At 35.6% G+C, this 22,027-nt stretch overlaps 1 protein-coding gene across 4 annotated transcripts in view; it reads left to right on the top strand.

Moving 5' to 3' along the window:
- GREB1L (GREB1 like retinoic acid receptor coactivator) overlaps positions 1-22,027 on the top strand; it is a 257,646-nt gene that overhangs the window by 100,806 nt on the left and 134,813 nt on the right. For all 4 annotated transcript variants that reach the window (XM_075993604.1, XM_075993603.1, XM_075993602.1 and 1 more), the window contains exon 2: positions 16,728-16,837. The gene's annotated coding sequence lies outside the window, so the exon portion shown is untranslated. The remainder of the gene's footprint in view (positions 1-16,727; positions 16,838-22,027) is intronic.

Raw genomic sequence — 22,027 nt, 5'->3', positions numbered from 1 at the left:
CTAGCACTCTGGGAGGCCGAGGCGGGCGGATTGCTTGAGGTCAGGAGTTCGAAACCAGCCTGAGCAAGAGCGAGACCCCGTCTCTACTATAAATAGAAAGAAATTAATTGGCCAACTAAAAATATATAGAAAAAATTAGCCGGGCATGGTGGTGCATGCCTGTAGTCCCAGCTCCTCGGGAGGCTGAGGCAGAAGGATTGCTTGAGCTCAGGAGTTTGAGGTTGCTGTGAGCTAGGCTGACGCCACGGCACTCACTCTAGCCTGGGCAACAAAGCGAGACTCTGTCTCAAAAAAAAAAAAAAAAAAAACTACTCTGGCTGGACCATACCACATGCAGAAAGTATGTCCGGGTAGGAGGCTATAATAATCCAAGCACTGTATTCCTTGTCATAGTATTTCTACATTGTATGCATCTCACAACTACATGAGAAAGAGAGCATCATCAAGTGATTTAAAACATGGCTTTGAAGTAAGATGGATCTGTGTTGATTCCTGGCACCACCACTTACCAGTTAGCTGTGTGACCTTGGACAAATTATTAAACTTTCTAAGACTGGGTTACCTCATCTGAAAAATGGAGACAATAATAGTACTTATATCATCCTACAGTGATCTGAGGATTAGAGATATCACATATGAAGCATTCATCACTGGTGTCCCTAGCTAAGATCCAGAGAGCAGAGATCATTTCTGACTTGCTCACCTTTGCAGGACCTGACATGAGGAAGGCACTCAATAAATATTTGTTGGATGAATACATGAGGTGGTAGCATGCATGGATTAAACCACAAACAGTGGGCATGGAGAAAAGCAATACAAGGTGGAGACCTAGGCTTCTTCCTGAAGTACTTCTCCATGTCATCAATCACTAATTCCTGCTGATTTAATTCCCAAGTATTTCCCAGGCCCATCCCCTCCTCTGAAACCCTACCATAAGAGCAACCATACAGGCTATCATGATCTCTCACCAGGACTATAGTAGAAGTTTCTAAACTCCCCCTGCATCCTGTCCCATTTTACCTCCTTGTAGGCAGGCCCCTTCCAGATTGCCACTAGAGGAATCTACTCAAAGCTGAAATGGGAACATATTATTCCTTTGCTTAACACCTTTTCACAACTACTTTTCATCTACAGGATCCAGTCTCAGCTCCTCAGACCTGGGCTTCATTTCCATATTTCTTAGTTAGTTACTTCCTATCTCACACTTGGGAGTCTAGTAATGCCAGATTGGTCTTGGTCTCATCTTCTGGACATACTGTGCTGTGTTATGTCTTCATGCTTTTGAGAGCTTCTTGCTTATTCTTATTCCTCCAGCAACCTTCTCTCCAGTGTCAATTAGGTTTATGTTTGTTGGCAAATAACAGGAAACCCTAAATAGCAAGTTAGAAGTTTCTTTCTTTCCCTCATAAAGTTTGCAGGTAGCAGTCTAAGGATGATAAAGCATTTACTGTCATCAGGGATGAAGGCTCTTGCACAGTGGCTGTCATCAGCATGTGGCTTCCATCCTTGTTCCTCACTCTCTTCTCTACCTGCTCCAGGTCCTTATTTCATTAGTCATCTCCTCTCGTCTGTGTCATCACCTCTCCCTTTCCTTTGAGGGAAGAACTGCCTCCTGCAAGCATCCGTCCTTCTAATGGTTCCTTCCTGCTCTTTCCCCTTTCCTACCATTTCCAGCCTGTTTCCACCCTAGTTCACCACACTTACTTCTTGAAAGAGTAATCATACGCCACGGCACATTTTCATTCCTGATTCTACGTATTTGACTTCTACCTGTTGAAGCTGTCATATCCTTTGGCTTTCACACCGCCTTCTGCTCCTGGCTCCCTTCCTACTTCTTATTGCTTCTTCACCATCTGCTCTGCTGGTTTGCCTCTTCCTTTGCTTGCCTTTCAAATGACATCATTTATCATGGTTTGCCCCCAGCCTCCCACCTGCCCCTCGACCCTGTCTCACTCAACATACTTTCTCTACCTAGGAAATCGCTAGGTAACCTCTCCAGTACCCCATCAGCTATCTGTGTGCCTGCTGTCTGTCTTCAGGGACTGTTTGTTCAATCTACATGTGCTGAGCCCAAGTCCTGAATTTCTAACTTCCTCCTGAAAGGGCTTCTCTTCACTGTTCCTTCTACACCTGATTCTGTGCATGCCCCATCACCTCTTCCTAGACTCTTACAGAAACTTTTTACCTGGTCTCTAATCCAATTTTTACACTCCTGCCAGAGGTACCTTTTATTTTTTAAAAAAATCTGATTAAATTCTCTTTTGAAAACTCTCCTTCCACATCCCCTATCCTGTACTCCTGATGGCTCCTCAAACCCATCTTGTCCATTGTCTTTCTTCCTCTTCTGCTGTTTGGAGGCACATGGCTGGCAGAGGGGAGTTCGGGTTTCTGCCTCTTTTGCAATAGCAAGAGAGAATGAGTAAGGTGGAAATATGTATTTTGTTCCCTTCACAAAATAATCAATAAACAGAAAAAGTTTAAGAATTTCTTTTTTAAAATGGAAAAAATGGCATTTATTCAGTTTTCCCCCCTTCTTACCTCTTTCCTCCTGTGTTCTACTCCTTTGCTTTCTTAGAGCCTCTAGGAAATAAGACACTGGCTTATACAGATTATTTTATTAAACGGGTAAAGTGAGTTCTGCGTTTCACACAACTGCTTAACATTTTAAAAATTGGTTAATTCAATTATGTAAAAACTGTCTACATGGAAAAATAGCAATAAACACCACAAGCAAAGTCAAAAGTCAAAATGGCAAACTAGGGGAAAATGTAACTCATGTCATAGCCAAAGGACAAAATTCCTTAATATACAAAGAACTCTTATAAATCAAAAATAAAACCAACAACCAGAAAAAAATGGATAAAGATTGGACATTTCAGAGAGGAAATTTCAAGGGCTTTTAATTATTTGAAAAGATAATCTAATTCGTAAAACAGAAATGCAGTTTAAAACTACATTGAGTTTCAACATGAGACATTAAAAACAAAAAAAGAAAGAAAAACTACATTGAGATATCATTTTTCATCTGTCACATTGGCAAAGATCCAAAAGTAAGTAATATTTTACAGTGATGAAGATATGAGGATACATAAATTTCTCAAGGGAATATAAATTGGTTCAGCACTTATGAAGGGTAATTTGGCAATTTTTTTTTATAGATTTAAAAATTTTTCTTTAAAATTTAATTCAAGTTAGTGGCTTTTTGGTATCTTCTAATAATTTAGCATTTTTAAACAAAATTAAAACTGCATATATCCTTTAACCAACAATTACTACTAGAAATTTATCCATGTGCAAAATTACTGTGTACTAATGCTGGGTTGAGTATTACAATATCTTTGGTAATAACAAAGATTGGAGACCAAGTGTCCATTATTCAGGGACTACTTTAAAATAAGTATGGTATAAATATATCAGGGAATTCTCTGAAGCTACAAAAAAATGAGGAAGATTTTTATGTGCTTATAAAGAAAAATTTCAAAAATATCTCATAACTTTAAAAAGCAAGGTGCAACAGAGTGTATTTTTGTCTTTAGTTATACATTTATTTAAAAAATTATGAAGTATATATTTTTAAAAAAACCAATCCAAGTAGTTTCCTGTGATGGAAGAGTATGGGACAAGAGTTGAGAGGACACTTTTTACTATTTATTTATTTCTAGTGCTAGGATTACAGGCATGAGCCACCGTGCCCAGCCTTTATTTCTAGATTTTTAATCAGGTAAATATATTTTCTATTCAAGACGTTTAAAGGATTTTTAAAAATCTCTTAAAATAGAAATATTCTGGCCGGGCACGGTGGCTCACGCCTGCAATCCTACCATTCTGGGAGGCCGAGGCGGGAGGATCGCTCAAGATCAGGAGTTCAAAACCAGCCTGAGCAAGAGCGAGACCCCGTCTCTACTATAAATAGAAAGAAATTAATTGGCCAACTAATATATAGAGAAAAAATTAGCCGGGCATGGTGTGGTGGCACATCCCTGTGGTCCCAGCTACTTGGGAGGCTGAGGCAGTAGGATTGCTCGAGCCCAGGAGTTTGAGGTTGCTGTGAGCTAGGCTGACGCCACGGCACTCACTCTAGCTTGGGCAACAAAGTGAGACTCTGTCTAAAAAAAAAAAAAAAATTCTATTTTAAACACTGACAGATGCACCATTTCTATATTAATTCAATATAGGTAGGTTTTATCATGAAAATATTTTAATGATATCTTTTCTTAAGTGCCCATATGCCCTAGAAGCATGCTAGGTGATATCAGGGTTAAAAGGAGAAAGATAAATGTGAGCAAAGTAAGAAAAGAATTAAGACTAGCTGAAAAATTGAGTGAGGGAGTAAGATGAACAAGTTGAACAAAGGTACAGAGATGGATGTGGGCTTGATATTTGTGGGAAACAGCAATGAAATCAAATTGATAGGAACAGATATTGCATACTGGGGTATGATGGGTGATAAGTTTGAATAGGCACAGGAAGATAAAGTTTTCAAACACTCAGTTGTGACATTTGTGTTTGATCCTAGGATTTATGAATTTCAGACTACTTCCTATATAATCATGGAAAGGTTTTACAAAGCTCCATATAAGCAAGCTATTATAAATAAGTTTAACAAATTTACTGGTTTTTCATAAAAATGATATAGGAAGAGGTATTAAAAAACAAATTGTAGTATTTATAGTCTTTATGAACATTCATAAACAGTATTTGTCACAGTACTTTTACCTATAGTAAACCTACTTGTGTGAAAAGATGTTACTCGTCAAATGAGAAAGTCGATGTTTTGCAATATCAAATGTTCAGTCAAAATCAATAAAGATAGTAATAATGATAATAATCACAAAAGATACAGGGCTTAATTAAGCTTACAATGTGCTTAAATTTTTAAAGTAAGCTTTACTGTAGAAAATTGGAAAATATAAGCACAAAGGAAAAAAAATTATATTCTAGAATCACATCACCCACTGTAATGTGATTTATATCACACTATTTGGACTTATGTCTTTATCTTAGCAGGTTATACATTAATTTTTTCCTTATAGAAACATAACATACTTTTCCATTTTATATGTTATAAATCTATATCAAAAATATATTTATCATGGTATTCCACTTATGGATGGATTTGTAAGTGTTAAACGAGACAGTATATGTGAGGTACATGGGAGGTATTCAATAAATGGTAGCAGTTGTTACTGTTACTATAATGTGCTTAACCATTTCCCTATTGATGCAATACTAGGTTATTCTCAGGGGTAGAGGTATTAATGTTTTGCATTATCATGTGCATAATAGACTTTAACTCTTTTGATTAGAAACATTTTCTTAGCTGATTGTTTTTTCATTTTATTTCTGTGTTTAATATACAGAAGTTTTACATTAATATTTTCACTAGTCAAATATGTCAGTCTTTTTTTCCTTTATGATTACTATGTTTAGAATGCTAAACTTTCACTATGATACCATAATAAATATTGTTAATATAGGTGATAAATATCAGTATAATAAATAATTCTGTTTCCTCTTAGTTTTTATATGGTTTAATGTGGATGGTCATGTAAATGTATTTATGTATAAACATTTAAATTTAATCTTTTGTTCTCTCTGGGTTTTATTTTTAGTGTCTTTTTTTTGAGACAGAGTCTCACTCTGTTGCCCAGGCTATATACAGTGCCATGGCATCAGCCTAGCTCACAGCAACCTCAAACTCCTGGGCTCAAGCAATCCTTCTGCCTCAGCCTCCCGAGTAGCTGGGACTACAGGCATGCGCCACCATGCCTGGCTAATTTTTTCTATATATATTAGTTGGCCAATTAATTTCTTTCTATTTTTAGTAGAGATGGGGTCTCACTCTTGCTCAGGCTGGTTTTGAACTCCTGACCTTGAGTGATCCACCCACCTCGGCCTCCCAGAGTGCTAGGATTACAGGCATGAGACACTGCACCCAGCCTATTTTTAGCATCTTAAATAAGTTGTTTCTTAACTATTAGTTTATAAATTGTCTGTCATTATTTCAGGATGATTGAATGATTTGTCCTTCCCTCTGTTATTTTGTAATGTCTCAATTATTATATAATAATCTTAGAGATAAGAAAGCCTTTTTGGACTGTCACCAGTGAGTTTCCCATTCTTGTTCCAGCTCTGCATATTAAATTATTCAAAAAATATTTTTTTTGAGTGCCTACTGTGTTGGACAGTACCATAGTAGACTCTGTGATTTCAATAATAGGCAAAAACAGAAAAACATAGTTCCTGTTTTCATGGAGCTTAGAATATAACAGGGAAGACAACATTAATTAATTATACAGATTATTACATAGCTCAACAGTGAGTTACTTGTTAGGAAGGAAATGAGCAAGGTTCTATGAGAGCTTGTAGGGAAGGACAGAGAGTCAGGGATGGCTTCCTTTAGGAACCATGTTTGAGTTGAAATCTAAAGGGTGAAAGGAATTTAAATAGGCAAAAGTAAAAGATAAGGTGGGTGGTATTACAGGTAGAGGGAATATGTCTTTAAAGGTTGATCATTGTTGCTAGAGCACAGTGTTCAGGCAGAGAGCAGTGCAAGATAGGGCTGGAGAGATGGGCAGGGCTACTTAGGAAATTGAATTTTTATCCTGGGAGCAATGTAAAACCTTGAAGGCTTTTAGCAAAGGATTGACATGATACTTGCACTATAATGGAGGGAAGTGATTGGAAGGTGCCAGAGAGGAGGCAAAGAGAACAATTAGGCAAATTGGTACAGGCTTTTGGGAAGAGTGCCTGCCCATGAGGGCCATTCCACAGAGCTGCTTAGGCTTCCTTACAGCATGGTGACTGCCTGTCCTCATAGCAGGTGATCCAGGAGATCAAGGCAGAAGCTGCAGTATCTTCTATGACCTTGGAAATCACACCGTATCTGTTACTCAATATTTTATTGATCATACATGTCAGCCTTGATTCAATGTGGGGGAGGGTATTATACAGGAGGTGAGGATTGCTTGGGTCCATCTTGGAAGATGGCTACCACAGACTAAGCTCTGTGCAATGCCAACATTTAGGAAATTGAGCATATGGATGCAGGAAAAGTGGTGAGAGGAAATCTAGCAGAACGTAAGGAAGTTTTAGAAATCTGCTGAAGGAGCATGTTAGATGAGAACTGAAAAAATGTTCGTTGGATTTTGTGACATGGATTTAATGACCAAAAGCTTTGTAGTATGGTTTTCTGTGGTTCAGACACACCTCCCCTTATAACCTTTTGAAAAGATTTTTTCCTATCTTTTCTTTAATAATCTTCCTTCTGAATTTATGGATGTTTCTGTAAAGTTTCACAAAAATTCTACTGATACATTAATTAGAATTATGTGATGTTTATTATTTTTTCTGATAAATACATATTTTTACAATGATTAGACTTCTCTTTAAAAACCTATATTTCTCTATGTGTGTAAATTTTCACTTAAATCACCTAATAGTTTGATAATTAAAAAAATAATGTTATCACCTATCTATCATTCAGATGGTTCCTAGGCATTATTTTTCATGTTGCTATTGAGAATGGGATCTTCTCTCTGCCCAGCCCCACCATAGTGTTTTCTTTTTTCTTTAAAAAAAAGTTTTTAATTGACAAATAAAAATCATATGTGTACTTATGGTGTACAACATGATGTCTTGATATATGTATACATTGTGGAATGGCTAAATCAAGCTAACTAACATATCCATTACCTCACTTATAATTTTTTTTTTTTTTTTTGAGACAGAGTCTCGCTTTGTTGTCCAGGCTAGAGTGAGTGCCATGGCGTCAGCCTAGCTCACAGCAACCTCAAACTCCTGGGCTCCAGTGATCCTTCTGCCTCAGCCTCCCGAGTAGCTGGGACTACAGGCGTGCGCCACTATGCCCGGCTAATTTTTTATATATATATCAGTTGGCCAATTAATTTCTTTCTATTTATAGTAGAGACAGGGTCTCGCTCTTGCTCAGGCTGGTTTTGAACTCCTGACCTTGAGCAATCCGCCCACCTCGGCCTCCCAAGAGCTAGGATTACAGGCGTGAGCCACAGCGCCCGGCCCTCACTTATAATTTTTTATGGTAAGAACCCCTAAAATCTACTCTATTTGCAATTTTCAAGTATATATTATTAACTATAGTCACATATTGTACAATGGATCTCTTATACTTATACTTATTCCTTCTATCTAACTGAAATTTTATGTTCTTTGGCCAACATCTATCCCAACTCCTGATAACCACCATTCTACTCTCCACTTCAGTGGATGCAACTTTTGAAATTCCACATATAATTGAGATCATGCAGCATATGTCTTTCTGTGACTGGCTTATTTCGCTTAACATAATGTCCTCCAGGTTCATCCATGTTGGCCCAAATGACAGGATTTTGTTCATTTTAAAGGCTGAATATTTTTTGATTGTGTATATATACCACATTTTCTTTATGTATTCATCAACGATGGACACTTAGGTTGATTCCATATCTTGGCTATTATGAATAGTGCTGCAATGAACATGGGGGTGCAGAAATTTCTTTGGTATGCTGATTTCATTTCCTTTGTGTATATACCCAGGGGTGGGATTGCTGGATCATCTGGTAGTTCTATTTTTAATTTTTTAAGTATCCTTCATACTGTTTTCTATAGTGGCTATACTAATTTACATTCCCACCAAGAGCATGCAAGCATTCCCTTTTTTCCACATCCTCTCCATCACTTATCTTTCATCTTTTTGATAGTAGCCATTCTAATAGGTGTGAGATGATATCTCATTGTGGTTTTAATTTGCATTCCCCTGGTGATTAGAGGAGTTGAGCACTTTTTCATATACTGTTGGCTGTTTGTATGTCGTCTTTTGAAAAATGTCTATTCAGGTCCTGTGCCCATTTTTTAAATTGGGGTTTTTTGTTTTCTTGCTATTGAGTTATTTGAGTTACTTATATAGTTTATATTTTAATCCCTTATTAGATGATGGTTTGCAAATAATTTCCTTCCACTGTAGGTTGTCTCTTCACGGTTTTGATTGTTTCCTTGGCTATGCAGATGCCTTTTAATTTGATGTAATCCCATTTGTTTATTTTTGCTTTTGTTGCCTGTGCTTCTTAGAGTCATAGCCAAAAAATCATTGCCCAAACCAATGTCATGGAGTTTTTCCCTTATGTTTTTCTTTTAGTAGTTTTAAAGTTCAGGTATTAATTACATTTAATTCTTTAATCCATTTTGAGTTGATTTTTATGGATGGTGTGAGAAAAGGGTCTAAATTCATTCTTTTGCATGTAGATATCCAGTTTTCTCAGCACCATTTACTGAAGAGATTGTCCTTTACCCACATATGTTTTGTGGCATCTTTGTTAAAAATCAGCTGACTGTAAATGCATGGATTTATTTCTGGGATCTCTATTCTATTGATCTATTTTTATGCCAATGTATCTGTTTTTACATCTATACCATTTGTTTTGATAACTACAGCTTTGTAGTTGATACTGAATCAGGGAGTGTGAAGCCTCCAGCTTTGTTTTTTGCTCAAGATTGCTTTGGCTATTTGGGATCTTTTGTGGTTCCATACAAGTTTTAGGATTGTTTTTTCTATTTCTGTGAAAAATATCATTAGAATTTTGATAGGCACTGAGTCTGTAGATAGCTTTGGGAAGTATGAGGATTTTAACAATATTAATTTTTCTAATCCATGAAAACAGGATATCTTTCCATTTATTTGTGTCTTCCATTTCTTTCATCCATGTTTTATAGTTTTCAGTGCATCGATCTTTCACTTCCTTGGTTAATTTATTTCTAAGTATTTTATTTCATTTTATAGCTATTGTAAATGGGATTTTTCCATTTCTTTTTTAGATAATTCATTGTTAGTGTGTAGAAATGCTGATTTTGTATATCTTGTATCAACTTTACTGAATTCGTTTATTAGTTCTAACAGTTTTTTGGTAGAGTCTAGGTTTTTCTATATGGAAAATCATGTCATCTGCACATATATACAGCCATAGTGTTTTCAATCTAGAAGTGTATGACTTTATCCCCCATTTTATGGATAAGGAAACTGAGACCCAGAGAAAATGGCGTCTTGACCATAGTTACTGAGGGTCAGCATTGGGAACTGTGCATCTTGAACATCCAAATTTTATTGTGCTATATTAATAAGAACTCAAGTTGCATGCCCAGTCAAACCTTGTTGGAGCTAATACTCCCTTAAGTATCACTTTCTTTAGTATCAGATTTCGGAGTAGTAATATACATTTTACAGCACATTTTTAGTTTTTAGCATTGTCATTTTGAAGTATAGGGCCATGACTTGAGGAAGTGCCTCTTATCTCCATTCAATTCTCCTAAGACATGATTCCTACCAGACAGGAACTATTTCTTCTTTGAGGTCTAAATAGCACCTAACAATCTATTGCACTGAATAAATATTTAATGAAGATTGAATATTTCCTCTGTGGTGCATCAATTACTCTTGTTGATTCTCTAAGGAAACCTTTTCGTTTTTGATGTCATGTAGTGGGTTAAGAAATTTGTTTTCCTGAATATTGTTATTAATGCCAGTTTGAATTCTTACGTCATCTTAAATATAAATCTGAGACTCATTGATCTGATAGCATGCAATAAAGTCATTTACTAGGAGAGTTGATTTTTCTGGAATTTGTGGTATTTAGGGCTCTGAAAATAAAAAATATTTGCTAATAAGGTATAAGAACATTTTTAGTACATTTTTTAATTAAAGAAATGTAATTTTTGTTAATAAATACCTCTAAAAACATGAATAATTTTTTCCTTTCTATTGACAAAAATTTCTACTGCTTGTATTTTTAACAGTCATATATTTGCCCTTTTTTTGTTTGTTTGTTTAAGACAAAGTCTCGCTTTGTTGCCCAGGCTAGAGTGAGTGCCTTGGCGTCAGCCTAGCTCACAGCAACCTCAAACTCCTGGGCTCAAGCAATCTTCCTGCCTCAGCCTCCCGAGTAGCTGGGACTACAGGCATGCGCCACCATGCCCAGCTAATTTTTTCTATATATATTAGTTGGCCAATTAATTTCTTTCTATTTATAGTAGAGACAGGGTCTTGCTCTTGCTCAGGCTGGTTTCGAACTCCTAACCTCGAGCAATTCGCCCGCCTCCGCCTCCCAGAGTGCTAGGATTACAGGCGTGAGCCACTGCGCCCGGCTGCCTTTCTTATTTTTAAGCTTTTCTTAACCGATATTATTAGGTTTAAATGAAATACATTCATCTTTGCCTGTGGAGTCTCCAAATTTATGAAGCGAATGAAATAGCTTGAACATTTTCAACTTGTAAAATTGGATCACTATAATTGAATCATTTGGTGCAAATTGTTAATGTGGCATTCAGATGTAATTTATCAGAATCAATTAGAAAAGCAAACTCCTCGTTTAAATAAAACAGAAAAAATGAACAGATAGGGAAAAGGATGTATACACATTTTATTCTCTTTCTACTCTAGAAAACAAGTGAACAACATGATGAAATAGGTAAGTCATGCCTAGTGACAAAATAGCCTGTATTTCTAAGGAATAACTTCACTGTGTTTCACATTTGATGATTTGGAGGACATATATTTCAACTTAAATAACTGTTGACATTGTTTGGTGCTTATTTTACTAGAGGAAAATTGTATAAGTGTGCGTGATGACAGTTATAGTACATATTTGATAACAAGGCTAGAATAAATCAGTTGAGTCATAGTGGTCTGATATCTGTTATTAGGTCTTTTTGACTCAGGAGTCTGTGACCTGAAATCTCCACTTTTTTGGATTTGTTAACATATTTTGCAATGTAAGGATTTAACTTCAAATGAACACCACACTCCAGGAAGTTAGCTAATTGGTCCAAAACAAAGAATGCCAAGGTATAATTTGGGAAAAGTTTAAGAAGTTCTGATAACAACGTATGCGAGAAGAAAGAGGCTACAGTTAAGGAAGTTTCTTTTCTTCCCCAACTTACAACAAAGCGAACCTGAAATTTAACCTGATATTTGCAATGCTCTGATTACTCAGGAGCATTCCATTTTCTGAAATCATTGCCAAGATAATGTACCCAAATCTTGAGGTACAGACTGTTCTTGCATCTGATTGGAAGTGGCATATTTGTTAGGTATTGCAGATCTAAGGCTGCACAGATGAAGGTGGGGACTTGGGGGAGGGTTTCAGTCAGGGAAGGGAAGCTTCCTAGACATTACAGCTCTGTCCAGAGGCCAAATGGGAGATAAATCACTACTGGCCACCTCTCTTATTATTGAAATGGTTCAGCCCTGGGGTTTAACTGAAGGACTAACAGGGTTTTGAAGTGCAAATAGGATGGTGAAGGGTAAACCCTTTTAGGGTTTCATTTTGATGGATTTTTTTCCTGTGTGGATTTCTGGTACTGACTGTGATCTGGAAGAGGCCCTTAAAAAAAAAAAGTTTTGTTTTGTTTTTGATCAATCAGGCAATAAGAACTTTCCACAGGGGTGTACTTTTCCTGCATGCATATTGATCCTATTGTGTTTAAAAGTAGGTCATTTAATTCGGTCTTTTTTTTTTGAGCCTTCTGCAATAGAGCTGTCATTTCAAGGTCACTTCTCTCTTGGTATTAATGCCAAAGTTTGAGAGTGTTGCATGATGTGGTACTTTTGGATTAATAGGTTGTAGGGCATTACTTAAGGCCAGTGTGCAGTGTGTGTAAGGCTTTGTTTACAAAGTCCTCTTGTTAATGATCCAGTCCATAATAGAACAAGTCTTTTATATAATGATAAGCATTCTATGATTAATCTTTTTTCTATTTTATGTAATTGTGCATTATTCATTTTTATTATTTTGTATGCATTCTGTTTTGTCAGCCTTTAAAAAAAACCTAAAGATTCTGAGATTTTGAAATACCATACTATGTTATTTTTAAAGATATATTGAAATGTTTGAGGAAATAAGGGAAACATAAAAATGTTTCAATAAGAAATATGTTGATTTATCAAGTTTTAAAATTTTCATTTACTCTCTGCCCCCCAAATAATTCAAACACAGGAGATAAAATGAAATATCTTTTAAAATTTATATTATTTTAGAAAATGGGGATGTGAGGAGTCATTTGTGACTCCAAAGAAAAATGACTGTAGCATAACTGAAAGGCTCTCTGTGCAAAAGTTTTAAAGAAATATTAAAATTTTTTCCTAAAGAAATGTCATTATAAATGCTTACATTTCTTCTTAGAAGTATTATTGATGGAATTTTCTTAAGCATTTTGGAACTTTACTTTAGATACAAACTCTTTAGATACTTTAGATATAAACATAAATATCTGTATCATTTGCCCTTTTTGAGACTAATCACATATTTAGCTGCAACAGAGGTTTTCCCCTGTGTCGCTTGGTATCTATTATAAAAACGGTTGTTAATCTCTGTAATTGACATTGATCACACAAGGTTCTTAACTGACCTCCACATTGGTTTTTATTTTATGTGCTTCAAAAATTCCCCTTCATTGTATATATCTAAATATTAGAGATATATTTACTTACTATTGCTGTATAATGATTTTAAATAAGATGCTCTAAATAATAACACCACCAATAACAAAACCCCAAAATCCTGGATGGCATCAGGCGGAGTCTCCTGCATCTATAGCTTCTCTGTCATTAGTTTGTTGCTGGGAGATGTTAATATGACCTTTCCTTTGTTAGAAAAAGAGATCTGCAGCCCTTCCCAGAATCCTCTGTTAACTGTCTTTTTAACCCAAGTTGGAGGTTGTCTGATGAATGAATGGTGAGCTTTTTTTTTCTGAGCTGCACAGATTGTTGACATTGTCACATGTTGCTTTTTAATTTCTAATGTGTTTTTAATTTGCAAAGCATGCATGTGCCTTTCACAGCAGTAGAACTGAGTCAGCATTTCTGAGTTTGCCTTATGCAGACAAGAAGGGTCAGGCTTAAGAATGTAGTATCTAGTCTTAGATTTCCTGAAACACACATGTGAATGAATTTCACTTTGAATATTGTTGAATAAAAGAAGATACTTGAGAAAGGCTTGTTTCCCCCCAAAGAACTTCTCTTGCCTCTTGGTGAGTGAATTGCCCCAATATAAAAGCATTGAGGGGGGGGGGAAAGTGAGTTACAGAGTGAAAAGGCAATCCACAAATAATCACTCTTTTCTGCCTTTGATTGTGTCAGATTTTTTTGTGTGTGTGGCAATTGTTTTCTTTTTCGCTTAGAAGAGGTTTATGGTCCAATGTCTGTCAAGTCAGCCCCTGTCTTAAGGTTGCAGTTGTATTTCTCTCTGGAGTTCCTGGGGGTGATGTTATCTTTTGTTCACTCAGCAGTGTGGTCGTTCCTGAGAGCATCTGTCACTTTAGGCATTACAAGATGGATGGGTCTCCAGTGAACTGCTGGTTGAAGCAAATGGTGAAAATAAGAAAAGACAAGGGGTTTCAGGGTCTGCAGAGGGGACAGACAACAAGGAAACACTGTTAGAAATCAAGAGTAAGCTGAGCAATAGAGGAAGAGAGAGCAAAGATGGATCAGATGTCATTTTATAAACATCTTGGAAATCAGAATCTTTGGGAGGCTATCGTGATCTGAGGGAGACATCTACATCATGGTAAACAATTCTGTGCTTTGGGTTTGCAAAATGTTCTTGGAATTTTTAAAAAATCTGTGAAAACTGTTGGGAAATAATGACATTGAATATATTATGTGAGGATTTTGCTGTTTGGAGAATTAGCAGTCTTTTGAAATGTTTTAAAAATTAAATTTAAAATCTAACCTTTAAATTTTTGTTTCTATTTTATTTTCACTTTTTGCTCTCCTCCCTCTGTTTTTTTTTTTTTTTTTTTTTTTTTTTTTGCTTTTTCAGTAAGCAACTGAACAAACATAGATATTAAAGTGTTTTGAAAGTTTTGGCCACATAACTAACATCCTTATTGTTTACTGAATGCCTTTTGGCATTTTTATATGGGAATCCTGAAAATTCTATGCTCATGCTTAAGGGAGGCTGGGTGCACATTTTAAGTTATTTTCAGGAACCTCCAACTTAATTTAAGTTGATTCTTTAATCAAAGAAAGAAATATAATTGTTAATGATCTGTCAGAACAAGTTGGAGATTTGTATTGTATTTAGAAATTCATTTTGTTGGTGAATGTCAAAATTTGTAAATCCTGCCTAATACAAAGTCCCTCCCATGAAAGACAGGGAACAGGAAGGAGGTTGACCAAGGAAGGGGGGCAGGGTGGAATGCGATTGAAAAAAATGATTTTGTCAAACTTTTTGGCATTTGTCTATGAAGAAGACCATAGGTTGAAAGGCAAAGAAATTAAGATGATTAGAAGCTTTAAGCTATACAAATGGTTGAGTATCTTCCTTCTCTATGGGTGTAAATAATAGATGAAAGAGTAAGAGTGACAACAAAGGATCAGGTCATTTAGGAGAATGTGTGCAGCCTGAATAGGGGTCTGTGGCCCAGGGCCAAAGGTCTTAGCTTTGAGTGTAATTAGAAGAAAATACAAAAATGTCATTACTAACAGGTGAAGTGTGCAGCACGTGGCCAAAAATTAGCAATTTTAGACTCTGAAGCTATTGGAATTGGATTACTGACCTTTTTTTTTAAATCATTAAGGTCCTTGTGGAGTAATATAGTTTCATTGGCAAGTAATGCAGTTTGACCTTGTTGACCATATGGGGTAATCTTGGGTTGGGGTGTAGGTAGTGAGGCTCCTCCTGACTTAGAAAAAGATGTCTATTTTTGTGTGGATAGACAAGAAATATGTGAGTTTGAAAATCTGGTTCTTGCATTTTGAATTATCCTTTTGCCTAAAGACATTCTTCTAATAGTTAAGAGAGGTAAGATAAATGTTTTTATTCCAAAGTCTAAAATGGTTCTTTCCCCTCTACATAGTTGGCATAAAAGAAAAGCAAAATGAAAAAAAAAAAACATTTTTAGATAACCTAAGTTAATTTTACTTCAAAGATTTTAGTGCTATATATATTTTTATTGACATTAGTACATTTGTAGGAAAACCCTCATTTTTTTCTTTACAGTAATAAAGGACTAGAAATGCTTCTAAGTTATGTATCAATGACAGTGTTATTTCACTTTATGCTTTACAACTATATTTCCTGTTTTTTCATGTAATAGTTTTATATTGACCATAATCTAGTAAGTGGAGAGAATAATATGCACACTATAATTTTCAACCAATTATATGTAATTATAATTACTTTAATATTTTCTAGAAATATACCACTCTGAAGCATAGGAAACAGTAGCTTCTTTTTTTTTTCTTTCTTTCTTCAGGCTTCTTGGAGTTTATTCAATCAATGTTGGTGGTGTTTTATATTGTTGATAGTTTTTTAGTAAATTTTTTGCCAAGTATTAGGGATTATTATTAAATTCCTTGAAGTAAGAAAATTACCTTAGACTAATTTAATTGCTAAAAATAGTCTGTGGGCCTTGGCATTATGGTAACACCTGTCACAAATGCAGACTTGACAGACTTATTCAACTTACATTTAGTGGGGGGAAATTATTTTTGAGTATAAGTAATAGAAGTATTATTTGGGGAGTATTTAGAAAGGAGGAGTATCCATATGTTTGCCAGTTATGATGTTTATGGAGTTGCATAAGACTTTGATGATTAATTTCTACTTGTGATTTTTATGGAATTGTAAATATTTAGATTATTATATTATAGAATATAATGCATTTGGAAATTAACTTATGTCTTTATGTATATATTTTTATTTTTTATGTTTTTGCAGGTGCAAAAAAAGCTTTAAACAAGTTAAAATCTAGGCAACAGACTCCCTGAAGTGTTGACTGCCCAACCTAATCATGAACGTGATTCAAAAATGTTAATAAATAAACCAAGGTATTGTACAATTATATGTGCCCCCCCAAAAAACTTTCAAGATCAAATTTGTTTTAGGAAGTTGTATTTAGAATTTAAATAAAGCCACTATACTTTGTCCTGTAAGTGATTAAGCAATATTTCCATGGACTCTTCTCCTTCCATTTCCTCCCCTCCTTGCTTTCTTCTCCCCTTGCCCATCTTCTCTCTCCTCCCCAACAAAACTTATTCTTCAATAAGTTTTTTCCCTATAATAGCCTGTATATCTAAATTTTTCCTATATATCTAAATATTTCCTATATACGTAAATTAAGAAAATAAGAATTTAGTTTTTGATTCCCCTTTGTTGATTGAAATTTTATCTTTCAAATTATCTAATAAAAGAGACTTGCTAGATTATTGGCTTCTGCAGAAAAACCCAAACTATATCTAGGGGCCACATATATTTAAAATTTGTCTCGTATAACACTATCCTGAGATGTATGTTATAAAAGTTTTATGAAAGTTTTTTTGGTCTATTTTTAGAATGCTTTTACTTTAAAAAGGCAAAAAGATAAAGCCTTTTTTCCCCCCTCCTATGTCAAAGAAAATCAAAAGCTGGCTTAGAATTGAAAATTTAGCGCTACTGTTTTAGGTTAACTCTTGTCTATCAGAGAAGGGGTACTGTCTCCTTTTGGAAGTTACAATGTGCTTAATGTGCTTAAATAGCCTGGTATTTCCAAAAGAGGCCAAAGATCTTTTCCTCTTTTATGACCCGTTGTATCCTTTTGAGGCCAAAAAGAACAAGAGGGTCATTGCCACTTCAGCCTGGTCCCGGTTTGTCCCTTCGTGGTGACCACGCAGATGCTGAAACCCAGTATTAGCTTAACATTTGGGCCTGGAACATCTGGAAAATGGTCAGAGATGGAGTGGAGGAGGCAGAAGAAAGAGGGAGAACTGTTGCATTTTGTTTCACCAGGTGCTAGGAGGAAGCAACATTAGCCTTTTTGATATGGGAGGCACATTCTGTGGACCCTGGAGTTAGGCTTCAACAATTGAGGAGGTCAAAGGACAGCTGAGTGGGGTCAGTGAGACACCATGGGGTGTATTTTGTTACTTAGTAAAAGGAGCAGCCTCCTAAAACCTTAAAGGATTCTCTTGAAAATCTGTGTTGTGAAAAGGTTTTATGAGTCTCATGGCAAAAACTCCTGATTTATCTAAGGAATGCTCGCTTTTGTCTAATGGAAGGATAATCCTTACCAAATGTTGGCAACTACTATAAGAGTCAATATAGGTCTGAAAGAACTGTTAGGGTTTAAAGTGTACTTTGTTTTCCAAAATGTTTATCATTTTAATGTTTCTCAGTGAAGAATTCTGCACTGTTGAAATATCACCTTTTTCTTTCCTTGGAGCAGAAAATGTGGGGAAAGGGTTGGGGATGGAGAGAGAGAAGGGGGTAGGAGTGAACCTACATTAATTTAAAAATTATTCTACCAGTTTTTGACCTTACCTACAAACAGTATATTATTACTAAACCTTTAAAAATACCAAAACCTGTTAACTCTAAAAAGTTATTTTTGAATTTATTTTAACTTATAAGGGAAATAGGTGCCACATGAAGTGTAATGTTTCTGGATTACAGATTTTTTAAATTTAGTTGTTGGTAGTTGATAGAAGGGGCTATCAGTCGATGAATAACCTTAAACTTTGTGTTTCTCCCTGGACGTGTCAAGGAGAAAATCAGTGGCAGAGTTGAGGATGGAAAATAAGAAAAGCAATATAATAGGAAATTTTCTCTTTGAAGGGAGATGGAGAAGGGGAAAAAAATCCACATGTTATAAAAGCTGTCTTTACCACAGCCCATGACCTCAAGAGACCACTTATATGACTGTGGGTATCTCTGAGAGGTATTAGCCACCTGGAAGATAGGTTGTGAGAGGGAACTGTTACAGGAATTTGGCAGTATTTTGATATTCCAATTTATACACTATATATTCCAATCTATACATATATAATTAGAAAGAAAGCATATATGACAATGTGTATGGTAAGGGAAAAAAGATAAAATGATGAGAATTATATAATAAGCCTTGTTAATTTATAAATTTATAGTATGCATTATTTACGTGTGTGATTTTTAAAATCCTTTTCAATAATTAGTCGTGTAAAAGGAACATAGACATAAATCTAAGGCTTAGCATGCAATGTGCTTTTTTTCTGTTTTCTCAAGGTTAAAGCACCTTTCAACAACTAATTTAGAAACCTAAGTATAGTGACTGATAATTGCTAGAGAAAACCCACAGCTGTTTAAGTAGCATTGAAATTGTGGCAAAACTGACAAATACAATTAGCAATGTTAATAAGGTAAGACGATGGAAAAATGGGGCAGATGACGGGAAAAATGAAGGTAGCAGGAGTAAGAAATGCATAAAATAACAAAATCAGAAGGTTTTTAAAAAGAAAAAGAACAGAATGTTTAGAGTTGCTTTGAATTTCCAGTGCTTTTTCTTTTAAGCTATGTCTTCCTTTTTTATTACTTACTCTATGAGTTAACAGCAGAACCTGTGTTTTCCAAGTTAAATAATTCAAATACCGTTGTTGGTCCCCTAACTCACATCTGATTTTGGCCGAAGACTGCTATTTGGCAGTAGTATTTAAGAAACACAATCAAATTTTTCTGATTCTAAGGCACATTTTGATTTGAGGTGCTTTTTTAAAGTCAGTTTTAAATATGTTTTACTGCAATTACTGTGAGTGGGAATTTCTTTACCCCTATTTGCCCCTTTATTTGCCCCTTTAGTAATCCAAATACATCACAAAGGAGACTCTGTTTCTAGATTTAGTGACCCACCATTATCAAAAACAAAACAAAACCCAAAAAACCTGTAGAAGTCTTTAATGTTTTATTACTAATTATGTTTATCTGGTAATGTTCATAGCCTACTTTCCAAATAACTTCTTAAGAATATCCAATAGGGCTAGGTAAATAAGAGAAATTAGGTGAGTGTTCTGTGAAAAATATTTAGTTATTTCCCACTATACTTTTAAAGGATCAGATGAAATTTGGAAAATGACTGTAGTACCTTTTGAAATTCTGTGCATTTGGGAAATTGGTTTTTTCCTCTGGTGTTTTATACAGATTTTAATGATTGTTGTGATATATCCCCAGAAGTTTGTTCTCTGAAAGAGAACCATAGAGACACTGAACTCTGAGTGTGGCAGAGGTGATGGATGTGGTGAGCCACACTTTGGAAGCATTTCTTGTTATTTAATGTTTTCTGTTCTGGATTATTGACTGTTCTCCTTGTTGAAAAATTGGTCTCTGGTGACACGGTAGAGGTCACACGTTGCCTATTATTGTTTGTTTCTTTGATCTTACACAGGGATTGCCTCTGGTAATTATACTAGTTCCAGAGAGTCTTGACAGGAGGTGTTTATTTTACAAAAGAATTTCTGGCATTTCAAGGAAGAAAGTAAAAATTTCCAGTAGTAACGTGTACCTCTTTGTTACAAAGGAAAAATAGCATTGTATTTTATCTTGTAATTATGACAGTTTTTAGTCATTATTATAAAATTAGTTGGTATATTACAGTAATTATTTCTATAAGAATTTAATACATTTTGTATATCTGTATATATATTGCTAAAATGGTCAATTTTAGAATTATTAGGGCTGGGTTTTTATTTCAGTATCTAAAATATTTTTGGCCTCAGAAACTATCAAAAGAGATTCATCCAAATTTAAATGTACAGAACTATTAAGAGGTTGAAAATTTTGTCTTTTAATCAGTTTGTATTTTCTAAAGATTCTCAGCAAGGAGGATGAATAAAAATGAATTAGAACACTTTTGAATGCATGGTTAGCTTTGTACTTTTTTGGAATGTGCTTGGGAAGAGATGATATCTCTTGGATATGACAGAAAAGCTCAATCTATTTATTTTTTTAAAACCTCCATTCCAGCTTTAAACAAAATATTTGCCGCCCCCCCCAAAAAATTCACAGTCTAGTGGGAAAGTTAAACAAACCCTAGACCTAACTAACTATAATTATGAGTGACAAATATCAATTTAAAAGAATAAATGAAATGCTAAAAAAGCACAAAAGAAAGAGAACTTACATGCTGGTTTTAAATTTTGGATTCTAGACTCTATGAGCACTTGCAAGAACCATGGTTTATTTGTCTAGGAGTCATACATTATTGTTCTCATCAGTGAATATTTTTAATAGAGAAAGAGCATGTAAGCAGTAATACAATAAGAAATGATTTTCATATGCAAAGTTGAAGAATTTTATTGCTGTTAAGGGGCAGTCACGATCTGCTCTATGCACTCACAGATGAAGAAACTGAGCTTGAGAGGGGTTAAGTGACTTGTTCAAGGTCACATCGCTAGGGACACAGCCAGACCTCTTAGAACTTCAGAAATCTTTTATCTCTCAGTCATTGTGTATACTGTAGAGCAGCGGCCCCCAACCTTTCTGACACCAGGGACCGGTTTCGTGGAAGATAGTTTTTCCATGGTTGGGGGTGGGGGGTTGGGGGGAGGGGGCCTTGCGGCCTCTCATGGGGACCTCTGGACCCAGCTCCCTTCCACGTGGTTTGCCGTGGGGTTTGCGCTCCTATGAGGGTCTGATGCCACAGCCTATCTGACTGGGGCGGCTCCAGCGGTGATGGGAGCGATGGGGAGTGGCCGTGGGTGCAGGTGGGGCTTCCCTAGCTCACTAGCTGCTATGCAGCCCAGTTCCTGAGGTACAGGCGCCTGGGGGTTGAGGACCACAGTTCTAGGGTTGCACTGTCTAATATGATACCTACTAGCCACATGTAGCTATTTCAGTTCATTACAATTTAAAAAAATTGAAATTTTAGTTCCTCAGTCACATCGACCACATTTCAAGTGCTAAACTGCCACATACACCTCATAACCACCATATTGGACATTGTGGAATGTGAACATTTCCATCATCTCAGAAAATTCCATTGGACAGCACTGCTCTTTGTGTCCAAAGTCATCTCTCATGATTTGTATGTGTGATTGTAAAATTTCTTAATAAAAATATGTAGTGACAAAGAGAAGCTTTTGGAACATTTATGTTAATGGTCATTGGTCATGTGTTCCTAAAACAATGCCCCAGAATCTAATATAGTATTCAACTCATACAAGGGAAAAATGCATCTTAATTTTCTTAGTATGCACAGTGCTAAAAAAACAAAAACAAAAAAACAGGCCAGGTGC

This window comes from Microcebus murinus, chromosome 17, assembly GCF_040939455.1.
Source record: "Microcebus murinus isolate Inina chromosome 17, M.murinus_Inina_mat1.0, whole genome shotgun sequence".
In the NCBI taxonomy this organism is placed as follows: domain Eukaryota; kingdom Metazoa; phylum Chordata; class Mammalia; order Primates; family Cheirogaleidae; genus Microcebus; species Microcebus murinus.
This window is presented reverse-complemented; position numbering and strand designations above follow the sequence as displayed.